Source organism: Rutilus rutilus, assembly GCF_951802725.1.
Source record: "Rutilus rutilus genome assembly, chromosome: 15".
NCBI lineage: Eukaryota > Metazoa > Chordata > Actinopteri > Cypriniformes > Leuciscidae > Rutilus > Rutilus rutilus.
Genome location: NC_140220.1, coordinates 16,970,604 through 16,983,339, shown reverse-complemented (window position 1 = coordinate 16,983,339; position 12,736 = coordinate 16,970,604). Strand labels below are relative to the sequence as shown.

At 39.6% G+C, this 12,736-nt stretch overlaps 1 protein-coding gene and 1 long non-coding RNA gene across 5 annotated transcripts in view; one reads left to right on the top strand and one right to left on the bottom strand.

Moving 5' to 3' along the window:
- Window positions 1-12,736, bottom strand: part of cep128 (centrosomal protein 128) — a 178,759-nt gene that overhangs the window by 62,386 nt on the left and 103,637 nt on the right. The window lies entirely within an intron of this gene.
- On the top strand, window positions 4,797-7,556 carry LOC311305560. Of its 2 annotated transcripts, XR_014630026.1 has the most exons (4): window positions 4,797-5,477; window positions 5,556-5,715; window positions 5,790-5,885; window positions 6,603-7,556. It is a non-coding gene; the product is annotated as an uncharacterized lncRNA (long non-coding RNA). The 2 variants fall into 2 exon arrangements; XR_014630027.1 differs by having other exon boundaries at window positions 4,799-5,715.

The window sequence follows — 12,736 nt, the reverse complement described above, 5'->3', positions numbered from 1 at the left end:
TCCTTTGGTGCAGTCCTGATGCCCAGCATCACCCACGGGAGCTTGTCGACCCAGTTGCTGTCTTTGAGGCTGGCACGCAGGGAAGCCTTCATCGACCTATGAAAACGTTCACAGAGTCCGTTAGCCTGCGGGTGATATGCAGTCGTGCGGTGGAGTTTCACTCCGAGGCTCTGTGCGACAGCGTCCCAAAGCTCAGACGTGAATTGCGCACCTCGGTCAGAGGAAATGTCCGAAGGGGTACCAAAACGGGCAATCCAGGTGCCAATAAATGCCCGAGTCATCTCGACAGACGTCACAGATGTCAGTGGCACAGCCTCAGGCCAGCGGGTGGTCCTGTCAACCATGGTTAACAAATATGTGAAACCTTGAGAGCAGGGCAGAGGACCAACCAGGTCCACGTTTACATGGTCAAAACGCCTCTCAGGAACCGGGAATGATTCTAATGGGGCTTTAGTGTGGCGGTGTACTTTGGCCCGTTGGCACTCAACACAGGTGTTACCCCATTCCCTAACGTCCTTCTTGAGGCCGTGCCAAACAAATTTAGCTGCAACAAGTCTCTGTGAAGCTTTCGCACCTGGGTGGGAGAGACCGTGGATGGCATCAAACACTTGTCGTCTCAACCCCGAGGGAACGATTGGCCGAGGACTACCTGTGGAGATGTCACACAGGAGCGTTGTGCCGGCATCGGCAAAAACCACGTCCTCAATCTGCAGTCCAGTGGTAGAGTTTTTCAGATGTTGCACGTCTGGGTCTGTGGTCTGAGTCGCGGCCATGTGGTTGTAATCTAAACCAAGATGGACTGCCCCTGCCACGGCCCGTGATAGGCAGTCCGCCACGTGGTTGCTCTTACCGGCAACGTGCTGCAAGTCCGTGGTGAACTCGGAAATGTAAGACAGATGCCGTTGCTGGCGGGCAGACCACGGCTCAGCCACCTTGGCCATGGCAAAAGTCAGCGGCTTGTTGTCCACAAAAGCAGTGAAGTGTCGGCCTTCTAGCAGGGAACGAAAGTGTCTAATGGCGAGGTAGAGACCCAGCAGCTCCCGGTCGAAAGTGCTGTACTTACGCTCACAAGGGCGCAGCTGACGGCTAAAGAAAGCCAGCGGCTGCCAGGCCCCGCCCACCCACTGCTCGTAAACAGCGCCGACAGCGTAATCCGAGGCGTCTGAGGTGATGGCAATGGGGGCTGTCGCAGAAGGATGCGCCAGCATGGTGGCGTTCGCTAGTGCTGTTTTAGTGGCATCAAAAGCCTTGACTCTGCTCTCAGTCCAGTCCACAGCGTGTTTGGGTTTACCCTTCAGGGCCTCGTGCAAAGGCCCCATGAGCTGAGTGGCTCGAGGGATGAAGCGGTGATAAAAATTTACCATGCCGAGGAACTCCTGCAGGGATTTGACAGTGGGTGGGCGTGGGAACTGCATGACTGCCTCCACCTTTGATGGGAGAGGAACTGCCCCGTCCTTAGTGACTCTGTGTCCTAGGAAGTCGATGGTGGAGAGACCAAACTGGCACTTGGCGGGGTTGACAATTAGTCCATGGTGGCTAAGCCGCTCAAAAAGGGTTTGGAGGTGTGCCAGGTGCTGAGACTTGGATGTGCTTGCTACCAGGATGTCATCCAAGTACACAAAAAGGAAAGGCAGGTCCCGCAAAACAGAGTCCATGAGGCGCTGGAAAGACTGGGCGGCGTTTTTAAGGCCGAACGGCATGCGTAGGAACTCAAACAGACCAAACGGCGTGATTACTGCTGTTTTGGGAATGTCCCGTGGGTGTACCGGCACCTGATGATATCCCCGGACGAGGTCCACCTTGGAAAAAATTACCTTGCCAGCCAGGTGTGCTGAAAAATCTTGTATGTTTGGGACTGGGTATCGATCAGGTGCCGTTGCCTCATTAAGCCGCCGGTAGTCGCCACACGGGCGCCAGCCGCCGCCAGGTTTGGGGACAATGTGGAGGGGTGATGCCCATGGGCTGTCGGATCGGCGTATTATGCCCAGGCGTTCCATGTTTGCAAACTCAGCCTTTGCAACGGCAAGCTTGGTCGGGTCGAGGCGCCGAGCGCGGGCGTAAACGGGTGGACCAGCAGTGGCAAGATGGTGCTCCACACCATGCTTCACAGTAGATGCAGAGAAAGTGGGCTGAGTGAGGGCTGGGAAACTGGCCAGTAGACGGTGGAAGTCATCGGAAGCTGAGAGCATGTTAGACAGTCGGATGGGGTCAGCCTCGCTGAGCGTGCACGTATAAGAACAAAACGTGACAGCATCAATCAGACGGCAGTTCTTAACATCTACCAACAGTCCATGTGCACACAAAAAATCGGCGCCGAGGAGGGGAACGGCAACCTTTGCAGTAACAAAGTCCCAACCGAACTGCTGTCCTCCGAAGCACAGTTCGACATACCTTGTTCCATATGTGCGGATGGGGCTACCGTTCGCAGCTTCCATAGGGGGGCCGTGGCTGTCGGTCACCATGTCCAAACGGGATGCAGGCAGAACGCTCCTTTGTGCTCCCGTGTCGCACAGAAAACGGCGACCGGAGATGCTATCGCGGATGAAAAGCAGCCTGCCTACTCGGCCGACACTCATGGCCACTACTGAGCGCCGGCCCTGGCATTTCCCGAAACACTGAAACTGCATGGTGGACGGCATTTGTTGGCCTTGGTTCCAAACTTTGCATGATAGAAACACAATCCAGAGAGCTGTTGGGTGCCAGAAAACTGCTGCCGACGAGAAGTAGTCGCAGCAATAAGTGTGGAGTCGTCCTGTGTCACTGAAGAAATATGTGCAGGGGAAAACGCGGCCACACAATGTCCCTGACTCGCCAGGAAAAATTTATCAGCCTCTTCAGCTAGTTTACGACAGTCAGTGATTGTGGTGTTGGCTAATGCAGCTCTCACTTGGGAAGGCAGCTGACGCAGGAAAAGCTGGATGAAAAGAAAATCAGGTCTGTGTTCGCCCAAAAGATCCAGCATACGGTCCATGAGCTCGGACGGTTTGCTGTCACCCAGTCCTTGAAGTGAGAAAAGCCTGCTGGCTCTCTCAGTGTCCGACAGTTCAAACGTTTTCAACAGGTGGGTTTTAAGTGCTGTATACTTCTCGTTTTCGGGAGGATTTGTAAGAAGGCTAACCACCCTGGATGCTGTTGAATTTCCGAGAGCAGACACAACGTAGTAATATTTGGTCGTATCCGCGGTGATCTCACGCAGCGCGAACTGCGCTTCCGTCTGGGCGAACCATGCAGATGCTGACGATTCCCAGAATTCGGGGAGTTTGAGGGTGACAGCGTTCGCGGTCATGATCGCGTCGTGTCTCTGGATACGTCCAGCAGACTAATGTCGGGGTCACCAGTGTGGAAATTGCAGTAATTTGCAAGAGACAACTTCTCACTTTGAGCACACGAATGCGTGTGTCGTTTATTTTATAAGGTAAACAAAACCACGGAAGAATGGCGCTGAACCGCGTCCTCTGTAATCACGCCTTCCCAACATCTTAAAGGGACCGCGATCCCTGAACAGTTATGCAGAAAAACAGTGTACAGAACTACACTTAATAACAAAGGTGAATTATGTCTTTCACATTCACTACAAAGTAAACTTAACTTACTTTATTAAGTTTGTTGACATTACTTAGTTTAACTAAGTAATTCCAACTTTTTCCCCACACAAAGTGCTTAAACTCAACTTGTTCATTTAGCTCAACTTAAAAGTTTAAGTATTGTGAATGCACCAGATATACAGTAGGTGGCGGTAATACTCCAAAGGAGTAAGAGCTCATTAATTGGACGAAGAAGAAGCGGTTCAGATAGCCGGTTCATTAATTTTGTACGTGGCTGGATGAGAGCATGATGAGGTGAGTCTTTTTTTTATAGTTTAACTGCTACATTTTCATTACAAAATAACAATATACCAATCAAAGTTCATAAACAGTAGTATTTGTTAAAATATTGATATAAAATCGATGGATGACCTTGGATTGCTCTTAGCAATCTAACAATTGGTAATCGTCTCGCTTTAAGATAAACGTGTTTTAGGTCAACAGACAAGTTACAGAGGTGGATAGAGTAACAAAAACTTGTGTAAATAATTAGTTGAAGTTATAGTCTTAATAATTACTTGAGTAAAAGGAAAAGGTATGCAATGGAAAAGTAACAAGTTTATAATTAGTGTTGATGTCGTTTATATATGAAGAGTTCGGTTGCAAAACGCAATAACGTTTACCATTTAATACTGTAGGCGAGCTGTCAGTCACGTATACACACACGCACGCACACACACACACACACACACACACACACACACACACACACACACACAAACAAAACAAAACAAAACATTGATTCACTAGCTTTTCTTAATGGTATTACAGCAGCCTAGTAAAATATAGCCTAAGGTGGATATATAGCGTTTTGCAAAAAAAAAAAAAAAAAAAGTTGTGTATGTTCTGGCCAAAACTAAATCAGAATCTTATTATTATTAATCAATCTTTGTATATACTATTCCATATATTTATGATGTATTGTTTTTTTTAACCAATTTAAGATGTTTGACAATGTTAAGATAAATATGTTGCATTTTGGCATGGTTTTTGACTTATGAACTATTTATGGACATAAAATTAAATAAAAAAATATCCTGGATTTGAAGAATATTGTGTCCCTGGCCTTCACTGAGCTCAAGTAATAGTTTAATGTACAAAAAACTGTGAATGAACTTGACTGTTGATGTCTTAAATAATAATGTCAAATAACCAACATTTCTCAAAATGGATATATCTCGTTTTGCAATGAAACTCTTCATATATAAACAACTTTTTTCAGATTAGTGATGGACGAGTGAAGCTCTTTACATGAGTAACGTTACTCATACCTGCAATTGAACATTTGAGCATAGTATAGAGGATTTTTGCCTTCTGTTCTAAAATACATACAATAACGTGTAAGGTTATATATTCTGTAAGCACGTGTGTCTAAGCGACATTGTTTTTTTTGTTTTTCTTAAGACTAAAAACTCATTCTGATTTTAAACACCTCACGTGCCTTCAGACCATATACTGAACAAATTAGTGATTCGTGAGCCAGTTTAGATTGCCTTTCTCTGTTTTCAAACGAATCGACCCGAAAACCATTAATTCAATGCCTTAAAATGCAAAAGAATGTTAAATAAGAGATGTGCTGCAAAGAAACCAATATTTTATGCAAGTTTTTAAAGTGGATGCTAAAAATAATGTTTTTACAAATTGCTTGTTACCATTAATCCATATACTTTGTTAACTCTGTTATCTTTTTTGCAGAAGTTTGTTTCTTTGAAGAGTGCAGTGGACATGCAGTGGAAGTGTAAGTTCTGTGTTTATTTCTGTGAAAAGAGTTCTACACTGATAGCACAGTACATGGACATAACTTTTTCGCTAAGAAGAAAAGAGTTGGTTAAAAAGGAGCCTTCAGTAAAAGAGACTTTACAAAGATGGCCAGCACTCTTCAGGGAAAGTCAGGTAATTAAGACACATTTTATCTAGGGCATGTAAAATGTTTTAAGTCTTAATGTGCTTCTTTTGTTCTCCTTTTCGTAGATTATTGCTGAGTTCAACCGGATCACAAGCAAAAACCTCAAGCAAGAATTCTTCTCAGCCCTTGATAAACATACTTCTCGTTTTCTGGAAGTTTTCGAATCAAAGAAAGGCACAGCTGGAAAAAAAGCTCTCGGAGTTTCTAATGCAAATGAAGTCTGCAGTAAGTGTTTTTTGTCAAGTTTAAAGTGATCTGTTTTCACTGTTGAGCTTGATGTTTTATATATTATTTCTTAGAACATCACTGATGTCACTGCTCGACGGACAGCAGTTCTCCGTGGTCTTGCGGTCCTTCTTGGGGAAGACACTACAGACTTCTTCCAAACATGCTTTGTAAGTATTCTTCTAATTTAATATCTGTAAAAAGTGCTACAAGAAGGATGTCCCAATTTTTGTGTCAGCATTACGTTTATTTAAGAGATCTTATATAAAGCACATAGAAGATAGATAAAATGAAAGTAAAATATATTCTTTGATTTCCATAACATTTGATCAAATAACTCTTAAATGTGGATGAAACCGTTTTCAAAGTATAAAAATCTCATATAGAATAGTGTCTTGAATTTTTCCAATTCAATTTCAATCCAACTACTCAGCGCAAAGAGGTCTGTATATATAGACATTCTTTACCTATGTCCCGTGACAGTTTTAGCAGCATCCCTTCTCCACCCTATCGCCTCACTCTGCTGGTACAGACGGTTTAAGCAGTAACAACAAAAATGCCTTTCGATGACCAATAATTAGCATTAAATAAGTTAAACATTAAAAGGATAGGGAAAGGATCTCAAGATATTTTGAGGAATGTTTGAAACCAAACCGATCATGGGATGGATGTAAATGTTTTACTAAAGACATTGCTATTAAATGTTTCAATGATTCTTTTGCTGAAAAGATCCAAATTATCACTGACAATTCCCACTGAAGCCCTGTTACAAATTTACTAGTTACTTAACAGCACCTTAAGCAGTTTAAAATTTTAAAAGGAACATGCACTTGTTTGCGTTTGGAATATAAGAATGTATTTTAATATTGCTTTTCTGTCTTTCTTAGGACATTGATATTGTTGCACCTCAAGTATCAATAGGAATTCTCACTGGGGTGCCAGAGGACAGCCCTATGTCTCCACAAGGTTTGCCATTGGAGGTCACTGATAAAGCAATAATTTTGGAGGGTGTTATAGCAATGGATGGACTTGAGAATGTTTCACATGCTTGGGTATAAATCCTATAAAAACAAAACTGTAATTGCTGCATAAATTGGATGTTTTGTTCAAGGTGTGTCGTTTGTGTTTCTGATGGCAGAAACAAGACCGTGTTGCAGTAGGTCTGTTGTTGCATTTTTTGGTATAGTTTTAATCAGACACCTACCAACCTGAATGCAAAACCAAAACTTTATTTAGTCAAGATGTGTTTGTTAGTAATAACAGAAAGATTTAGTCTTGTGTCTGTTATTGGATTTTGGATGTTGTATCCAGGTTGATGGGTGACTGATTAAAACAAATCCAACTAAAAAAACATCTGTTGTTTTAATCAGATTTGAGCTGATTGCAGAAACAAGACTGTTGTTGTAGGTCTGTTTTTACACTTTGGATGTATAATTTTGTCATCCTGGATACAAATCCTAAAAAGCAAAACTGTAAATGTTGCAATTCTGACGTAATTTGTGAGTTTTATTTAATCAACTGTCAGCCTGGATACAAAAACCAAAACTGCAGTAACGAAACTTGTTTTTCATATGTTTATAATAGCAGAAACAAGACTGTCTTAGGTCTATATTTGCATTTTGGGTGTTGTATCCAGATTGATGGGTGACAAATCCCTATACCCACAACAAAAATGTCTGTTTTAATCAGTTATCTGTGTGTTTGCAGTAACACAAATGTTTTATTGTAGGGTTGATTAATTGGTTGTTTAAATCACTCACCATCAACCCTTTTTGCTTTAAAAATGCTTTAAAGAAACTATTTTTGTACACTGTTACAATAAAATGAATGTTTTGACAACATAGTTCGTTTTTTGCTTTACTCGTTTTTGTTAGTTTAGCTTACTTAAAAATGTGAGGCAATCGGTTTCCTTAAATTTACTAGTAAAGTGAACACTAATAATAAGTTACCTCAACTAATGCTTTTGAGTCACCAGTACTTAATTGTACTCGATGATTAAGTTTAGTCTACAAATACTATTTAGTTTTACCAACTCAAAAGTAATTCATTACTTTACTTATAAATTTAAGGCAATCGGTTTCCTCACTTTTTTAAGTTAACTCAACTCATTACATTTTACAGTGCACGATTCACAAGATGGCGTGCGCTCAAAACACAGGTTGGGCTTCCCACTGATGCCTCAGTCGCGAAGTTTCTACTTGACAGGTAAAGTTTGGCTTGCTATTTGGAGAAATCCATTTAAAATCACTGCTAGTAAAAGTTAATGTAAGCTATGATTAGTTCGTGCATGCTCTCTCGTGCACACGTTTAATAGGCGTTCCCTCTCGGGAGCAAGTAGAATGTTGCGCATGTGCATTTTTTCAAAAAGTGGAGAGGTTGAATTTTTTTCTAAAATTCGGGAAAATCCTCCGCTATACCTTTAAGTAATGATTTTGAAAATTCAGCTTTGACATCACAGGAATAAATTACATTTTGAAATATATTCAAATAAGATTTTAAATTGTAATACTATTTCACAATGTTACAAGTTTTACAGTATTTTTGATCAAACAAATTCAGCTTTGGTGAGCATGAGCTCTTTATAAAAAAAAAATTGTTCCTTTGTGCAGAGGCTAAGGAGCATGAGTCAAACTGAAAAAAATTAAACCAAAGTTTTTCTGAGGTAATGTGTTATGTAATCTTGTTAAAATGGATTTCATAAAATTGGTATCGAAAAAAGTATCGTCAGGAACCGGTATCGAAATCAAGGTATCGGTATCTAATTTTTTTGAACGATACCCAGCCCTAATTGCTGGCCAGCTCAGCTTTGAAAAGTAGAGCTTAAAGTTAAAAATAATTAACACCTAGTTTCACTACATCTATCTTTTAATGAATCAGCGTTTTTGAACGTGTTTGTACATGTACAGTTTAATGACTCAAAGACAATCGGTTGTTGTAACAATGTAACTGTGCACTGAGTGACAGCCTTTCAATGCGCAGAGACGCTGTTTAGTTCTGGTTACATCGTTAGAGAAAATGTCCTTGATTTTTGTGCATGCTGAACACATCGTAACACTTATTTATATTTATTTATTGCTATATAAATAAGTCCAAATATATAAATGGTGATAATACTGCATGTCGCGCTATTGAGCCACTCAAAATTACCACATGGGAAATTCCTTCACGCGACAGCCCTACATTCTATAACCCAAATGTACAAAAAGAAATGTAATTAGTAGTGTTGTTTTTGACAGCCTGTTTTAATTTTAGTTTTAGTCTAGTCTTTGTATCAAGCTGTCATTTTAGTTTTTATTAGTTTTAGTCACATTCATACTGTTTTTAGTCTAGTCAAGTATCAGTCGACTAAAAGTCTGAGCATTTTAGTCTTAAGTCAGAATTATCCATGACTCTTTTCGTCTAGTTTTAGTCGACAAAAACTAGACATTTAGTTGAAAATTGTATTTTAGTCTAATTTTAGTAATGCAATTCTATTTAACCCAGTCAATATAGTGTACCACTATGGAAAAAATAGCAAAAATAGCGAACAGAAAAGTAACACTCATCTCATTCGTAGAGAAGGAAAAACAAGTTCTTTGTGACATCCAAGATTTATTGCATTAAAATTTAAATGCAAAAGAAAAGGCATGAGAGTTGGCTGTTTTTGTCAATTTTAAGTTTTAATTTAAAATGTTTGTGATTTTAATATAACTACACGGCTAAATATTTTACCACTTGCTTATAAATCTATATAGAAGTAGTGCATTGAATAATACATTGTTTAAATTGTGCTTAAAAGTGAATTACGTCTATTAAAGAGTATGTGTGTACAAAGAGAATCGCAATGCTGACAAAACTTTTTTTAAATAAAAGTATTTGATAACTTCTGGATTTGAAATAAAAATAGTGAGTATGTGTTTGTGGTCCAGCCGTGGATCAGTTACGCACTGCAAACGCAGCACATGTGAAAGCACTATAGCGTGTGCTGCTCCTGCACTGCATACACACTGCACACGGAGTATGTGTGAAACGGCCGTCAGACTTAACTTTGTTTGTTGTCGTTTACGCTAACTCACCGCAGCTGCATCTTGTAATAATGCCGCGAGTGGGGCTTGAGGAAGTGACGTCACCTGCGTCTGCGCAGTGTGACCTGATGCAGCCCCTGAAGTGAGACACGGGAAACAGAAATATTGCAAATAATAATTATAATGCGACCACTGATGGGCAGTAACGCGTTAGAAGTAACGCGTTACTGTAATCCGATTACTTTTTTCAAGTAACGAGTAAAGTAAGGGATTACAATTGCAAAAACAGTAATTAGATTACTGTTACTTCCCCGTAAGCAGGCTGCGTTACTGCGTTATACTGCGAGACTGTCTCGCGACGTGAGCCGTGACTCGTGAGTGACTGTCATGAGCGCCGCGAAGTCAGTGGTAAACACTATGGCAAGCGATCGCGTTCAAAAGTCTTTAAACGAAACGCGTGAATTTTGACGCGTCAACATGAACCGTTTGTCCGTGTTCAGACGTCATGTTTATTCATGAACGATGTCGTAATGGTAAACTGTATGCACGTGCAAACATCAGACGTTATATTTGTTCATGAGGGATAATGCATTGGTACGTTGTGAGTGATGTCAGTCTTATGATTTGCCATGCCTTTTTAAGTTGTTCGTTTAACGTTCTTTCCCAAGGTAGAAAAGTCAACAGCTCTTAGAATGGGTCTTTTATTTTTGCAAACTGCCAAAAAATCTTTTCAGACTGTGTGCAGCTGAACCAAGAAAAGCTTAAGATTGCATGGAGCTGATAAGCATGAATGGCAGAAGAAAAAGACTGCAATTAAAAAACAAAACAAGAGAAAATTTAATGCAAGCAATAACAAACTGCACACATCAGCTGTGGAATAAAAGAAAAGAAATGCATGATCAACTAGATTAAGGCAAACTCCTGTCTTTATGTAAACCCTGTCCACCATCCCCAAAGGTTTCACAAAGTTATTCTTGCCACTGTAACTTATGGCTTCCTAAAGACAGGTTTATGGGTAAATAAATGAATAATAATAAAAAAATATATATAGGCTACCTTGTCCGAGTAAAAACATTGGTTAGAACAGGATTTTTTTTTTTTTGTGTGTGTGTGTGTTGTAAATATAATTTATTCCGAATCAGTATTCTCATCAGTTCATTCAGCTTTAACATATATAAATCTGCATATTTATGATATTTTAACCTTTTAAAATGACCTTTAAAGGGCATTTTTCCCTAATCGTTTGCTTCATCTTTCATTTAAAATTCTTAAATTTGATCAATAAATTACAATAGAATAATAAGATGCTAAAGGGCTGTTACCAATCAAATAAACTGCATTAAATAATGTAATGAGATTATTTAAAGTATTTTTTGAATATACAAATAAGAAATAGGCCTATTATTTGTACATAGAAATAATATTTATAAACCGCCAGTAGGAGGCGGCAGGCGACCATCTTAATGAGTGAGTCATTGATGCAAAGTGCATAAAGTTAAAATACTGAAACTAATAAAACAAGTTTTAAAAAAGAATGTTTCATTTGATTCAATTTTAGATGATGGAATATGCAGAAAGAATAGAATTGAGCAGAAAGGTCTATTGCTTTATAGCGTATTCATTTCGTGCATCATGTTTTTGAAAAGTAACTAGTAAAGTAACTAGTAAAGTAACTAATTACTTTTGAAAATAAGTAATCAGTAAAGTAACTGGATTACTTTCTTGGAGAAGTAATCAGTAATCAGTAACTAATTACTTTTTCCAAGTAACTTGACCAACACTGAATGCGACTAAACGAGACGAAATAACGTCATAACATTTTGTCTCGTCTTGTTTTGGTCAACGAAAATTTTGTTAACCACATTTAGTCTCGTTTTTTTTCGTCAACAATATTAGCATTATACATTTAATTCTAGTTATCATCACATGACCAGCATTTACGTTGCGTCTCGTTTTCGTCACGTGGTTCGTTGACGACGATATTTAGTCATCATTTTTGTTGACGAAAGAAACACTAGTAATCAGATATTGGATTTGACTCAAAACACAATGTGATTCATAATTCCTTCCAATAAACCACCTTATCTTTCTATAGTAAAATAGTATGTTCAACAATATGAATTGGAAATGCTGGAGAGATGAATTGATTAAGTTGAACAAAGTTCATGAATCAAACGACTCAGCTGATCAGAGTTCGTGAATCAATGATCAATGAATGATTCAGTTTAAAGAGTTGTTCAAACTTCTCTCGATCAGTTAAAGTACAAAAAACAAAGTCTCTCCATTTCAGAAGTAAAAACAATCAATAAATTCCACAAATCAAAGTCCTTTGAGTCCAAAAAACAAAATAAAATTGTAATTATCCTACCAGTTGATGGTTTCAAATTACGGTTCACAGGGGAAACAGGTCCATGGGCACTGGTCTGCTAGCCATTTGTGCATATTTAATTGCATTCAATAGGCAGATGATTCACCTCCACAGGATTATTTATGGCACAAAACAGGATACACTTGCCGATCACGGTCACATAGGGAAAAAACAGAGAACAAGAAAATGCAGCCTTGGAAAACACAAGGCAAACGTACAATAATTAATTTCTGTCTCAACATTTCAGTAACAAATGATATACATGCGCAGCTCAAATGACACATTAATCCAACTTTTCGCAGTTATTTAACACATAGACACTCATAAAACACTCATTGTCTCAACTCATGATACAATGATCATTATTACACGCTTTGGCCCACGGCTAACTAATAATAATAATAATAATTCGTTACATTTATATAGCGCTTTTTCTGAGACCTCAAAGCGCTTTACATAGATGGGGGAATCTCCTCAACCACCACCAATGTGCAGCATCCACTTGGATGATGCTTGGTTCAGCTCGCCCTGTGACTGCGGCTGCAGGCCTACACTCAGCTCATATCAGATCATTTCTGAAATGGACATATCTGTCATAAGATAACATATGATAAAAAAATGTCACTCACCAAACGAGATTGCATCACAT